Source organism: Eubalaena glacialis, chromosome X, assembly GCF_028564815.1.
Source record: "Eubalaena glacialis isolate mEubGla1 chromosome X, mEubGla1.1.hap2.+ XY, whole genome shotgun sequence".
In the NCBI taxonomy this organism is placed as follows: domain Eukaryota; kingdom Metazoa; phylum Chordata; class Mammalia; order Artiodactyla; family Balaenidae; genus Eubalaena; species Eubalaena glacialis.
The window spans coordinates 62597306-62602491 of NC_083736.1; positions in this window are offsets into that span (position 1 = coordinate 62597306).

Here is a 5186-nt window from a genome sequence, read left to right on the forward strand (position 1 = left end):
TTTTTTTGATATTGAGCTGCATGAGCTGTTTGTATATTTTGTAGATTAATCCTTTATCCGTTGATTCATTTGCAAATATTTTCTCCCATACTGAGGGTTGTCTTTTCTTCTTGTTTATGGTTTCCTTTGCTGTGTAAAAGCTTTTAAGTTTCATTAGGTCCCATTTGTTTATTTTTGTTTTTATTTCCATTACTCTAGGAGGTGGGTCAAAAAAGATCATGCTGTGATTTATGTCAAAGAGTGTTCTTCCTATGTTTTCCTCTAAGAGTTTTATAGTGTGCAGTCTTACATTTAGGTCTTTAATCCATTTTGAGTTTATTTTTGTGTATGGTGTTAGGGAGTGTTCTAATTCCATTCTCTTACATGTAGCTGTCCAGTTTTCCTAGTGTGGAAAAAAGGGAACCCCCTTGCACTGTTTGTGGGAATGTAAATTGATACAGCCACGATGGAGAACAGTATGGAGGTTCCTTAAAAAACTAAAAATAGAATTACCATATGACCCAGCAATCCCACTCCAGGGCGTATACCCAGGGAAAACCATAATTCAAAAAGGCACATGCAACCCAATGTTCACTGCAGCACTATTTACAATAGCCAGCTCATGGAAGCAACCTAAATGCCCATCGACAGACCAATGGATAAAGAAGATGTGGTACATATATACAATGGAATATTACTCAGCCATAAAACAGAACGAAATTGGGTCATTTGTAGAGATGTGGATGGATCTAGAGACTGTCATACAGAGTGAAGTAAGTCAGAAACAGATAAACAAATATCGTATATTAACGCATATATGTGGAATCTAGAAAAATGGTACAGATGAACCTGTTTGCAGGGCAGAAATAGAGACACAGACATACAGAACATACGTATGGACGCCAGGGGGGAAGGGGGGTGGGATGAATTGGGAGATTGGGATTGACATATATACACTAATATGTATAAAATAGATAACAAATGAGAATCTGCTGTATAGGACAGGGAACTCTACTTTGTTTCACTGTACAGTAGAAACCTACACAACATTGTAAAACAATTATACCCCAATTAAAAAAAAAGAAATTAAAGAATTCTAATGGAAACCCTGATGACTTCACAAAACTGTTAACAGAAGATCATGATCAACAAGAATTAGTTACATAGGGCTGAATGTTAGTTTGTATAACTTTTTGTCTGAAATATTACTACTTTTTAATCTTGGTTGTCCAAATATAAGGAAACCCTTCACCTTAAGTTAATTATGACTTACAGCAATTTGGTAAATTATAACTTTGTAAGCAGAATTGTAACATTCATCTTTTCTCACTACTTGATTCCTCCAGAATTTGGGAACTCAGTGAGTATTCTTATTTTTATGGCAATGTAGTTATTTGCATAAGTCCGATAAGAGTCTGTTCTTATAACAGGACATATTGGAAACATTGGTTATATTACCATGTTTTTGACTGGAATGTCATATTTGAGAAATTGCACAGAATCAGATATGACCAGATAGCTTTAAAGAACTAAGGTGAACTTTATGGAGCCATAAACCCCCTTGGAAAAACAATCTGGTACCTTGCTTACAAGGAGCCCAGCAGCCTTACCAGGTAAATAAGAGAGGTCACTTCCTGGCGGGCCAGGAACCTCGAAATATTTTGAGGACCTTGAGAAGGGAGGCATTCACCCAATCTATATATAGGTAGTACAGGCGAATCTGATGACAAGCCCTTGGCGTGGCTTTACTGGCCTTGAGAGGCCTTTTAAAGCTCAATCTGAGATTCCTTATGAAACGTTCCAGCACAGCCAATTTAAAAGAGCTTGTATGATCAATTACCCTTATGCAAATAATCAGGCAAAGTTTATTGAAACCAGACTTATTTTGCAGGCAAATTAGTCAACTTGGCTATATTTTGTAGAAATTAGGGTAATTTTAGAGAGAAAAAGATTGTTTCTGTAGATGTTGGGTTCTAGTGTTGTTGTCTTTGAGGTTTTGTATTTACTGCCTAAGACTCACTTCCTGGATGGCTTCTTGTTACTATGTTGCATTATGACAAAAGTTTAATTGAATTATTAAAAGGACATACTAAGATTGTTTCTGAAGCTTATCACATCGATTTATCTTTGGATGAAGATCAGGTGACCTATGGCCTGCAACCAGGAGATGATGTACACTGGAAAAGACATCTTTGAAAGGACTCTCTCCAACCTAGATTACAGGACCCTTGTCAGATACTCTTAATTAGCTCTTGCACAGCATAACTGAAGGGAATTGATTCTTGGATTCGTATTTCCCACTTGAAAGGGCCCCTGCACTGGACTGGTCCATAGAGAGGACTGCTCACCTCAAACTCACCTTAAAACCATGCTCAAACAGAGGAGAAACTACTCCCACCCCAGGATGAGAAGAAGACATCAGAACGAGACAGCTATCCCAAGATGCTGGACCTGACCCATATGATTATTTATTGTGTTTTTTCATTTCTTTGACTTCTGCACATAACTCAAATGTTTTTCTATCATTGGCACAAGTCCCATGTAGACTTTAAAAATTAATCCAATTGTTGGATTTATGGTCAATTACCTATGTCAAGTACTTCTTGGTGGATTTCTCCAAGGCTCTAATTGGATGGTCCTTAGGAAAATTATTCTAGAAGAAAGACGTTATAGTTCTGTTTGAGCCACTTTTGTTATTGCTAGATGGGACCCCTTCACTTGGCCAATCAATCATACTTGCTCTGACCATGGTCATAAATATGAATGACTTAAATCTGCATCATAATCACCCTTGTTTACTGTGCTTTTCCTGGTAACCTCCCATAACTGACGCTCCCCACCCTCAAAATCCTCTTTTGTCTTTAGCTGAGGATAGTATTTAAGGTGAGGGCTTTGGCCATTTTGGTGAGTTACTCAGTTTTTCTGGGTCTCTTCCATGTATACGTTATTAAATCTTGTTTGATTTTCTCCTGTTAATCTTTCTCATGTCAATTTAATTCTTAGACAAGCCAGAAGAATGTAGATGGGTAGAGGAAAATTTCTTCTTCCCTGACGATAGCCTTGGAAACCATCCAGTACCTTGGGGGTGGGAGGGGAGGATAGCTCTTTGGCAACTTTTTTTTTTTAAAGTAACACATGTATATAGTAAAAATTTCAAACTGCATGAAAGGTCATACAATGAATAGCCCTCCCTTGAAAGTCAATAAATAGTCCCTCTCATGTCTTATTGCTAGTCCCTCAGTTTCTCCCCCAGAGGCAACCACTGTTACCAGCTTCTTGTGTAGTCATTGGGACGTAGTCTGTGAATATTCAAGTATATGGATATATATTCCCTTCTACTTTTTTACATAGATGGTAGCATACAATATAAACTGTTCTGCACCTTGCTTTTTATATACTGTTTTCTTCCAAAATTTTGTCCTAACGAAATACCCTGCTTCCTTTTTGAGTTAATTTTGAACATTTCTCCAGAAAACTGCCTGTTTCCTCCATATTTTCCAGTTGTTTTCAGAGTTGTACGTTATATTGTCTTGTAATTTAGAACAACTAACAAAGTTCTTCATACCTATTGGTCTAAATGTTAATCCCTCTTCTAACACTTACAAACTTTCTAAGCAATTTTGGGCAAGTCCCGTGAGTCGTGCTATGTGGTAAATGTTCATAGTCTAACAGAGGGTAATGATTGCAGTGTATTAAAGAATGATGAGTGAGTTTGGCAATTTTCTGAGATATACTTGCAACTAAAAACATAAAATAATTACTATTTTAGGAGCTTAGTCCTATGCCACCCCTTCCTCTATAACCTTCCTTCCTGAGTTTCTCTTCATAACATATTAACTCACACTCAACCTGTACCCTATTAGTTAAATAAGGAAAACTGGCATTTTTAGACTGAAATAATGCCTAGGTAAGCCAAATACTGACTGCCTCAACAATTGTTTTATGGCCTGTCCTCCTCTGAAGCCAGCATCAATGCCATCTTGAAATGAGTGGTAAAGAGGCCAAGAGATGAGGCTGGGTGGTATAAGTTGTGGTTTTCAGTTGGGGAGAGATAACTAATTTTGGAGGTTGGCAAGGAAATAGAAGAGGTTATTAATGGCCTCAGGGAAGCCGGAACGGATTTGGTAATCTGATAATGAGTGCTGAGGTCAGGACAGGGGTAGGGGTGGCATTGAGGGTGGGAATGGTAGTGGGAGGGGTGGAGCAGGTGTGGGAAGCTGAGGCTGGGCCTGGGGAATTGTATTCAATACATAATAATCTCTTGTAACATTAAAAAAAGTTTCATATCTACTGGCCTAAATGTTAATATTATTCCCATCAGTATTTGCACAAGTACTGAAACTGTGCTTGGTCTGAGAAGGAGAATTATAGGAATATTTAAACAAAACAGAACAACAAACACACACATCTCATTAGTTTGGGAATTTCTTCACACTACAGCCACATTCTTTCTTAAGTTTACTACTTGTGTGCTTTCCTAGATTGTCCATCCAAAAAAATAAGGCTAGTTCACATCATCCCCTACCCTGTTTGTTAAAAGTGGAAAACTGGTAATTACTTGCCCCAGTGGGCACTCAGTACCCTGCATATTGCTTGCATCAACAATGGATGTATTGCCTGAGCTCATTTTAGCCTGAGGTGAGGTGAACTGGAGTCTGAAACACAGAGAAAGTCCCGAGATAGGACAGGAAAACGAGATAGGGACATGCAGGAGTTTTCTTTAAAAAGTTATTCTTACAGTAATTGCCCTCTTTCAGCCTTGAACATCTTCAGTACTTGCCCTAAATCGCTTAGCAACTTTGTAAATTGTGGTAAATTGTGGTGGGATTAAAATGTTGGCCAATGTATACAGAGAAGTTTCCCCCCCCCCACCCCCAAGGGGGTGAGGGAGAAAAGCAATTTTGGAGGTCGGTGTGGAGACAGTATGAAAGCTTATAACAGTCCAGTAAGTGGGAAGCTACCAGGTAGCGGAATGAGAAGGGCAGGGAATCATCCAGGCGAGGGCGACAGTGGAGGGAGCAGTTGTTAAGGTGGGCTTCATCCCTTTATTCAGCAACTGGGAAAGGAAGTCTCTCGGCCGCTGGGGGAGGGGCAGGCTTTTTCCCTAAGGTGCAGTGCTGGGGTGGGAGGCGGCACCCCGAGCCTCCTCCAGAGAGCCGGAAGCAGACGCTGGCGGGGGCGGGGGGCGCGAAGAGGTGGAAGGGGGG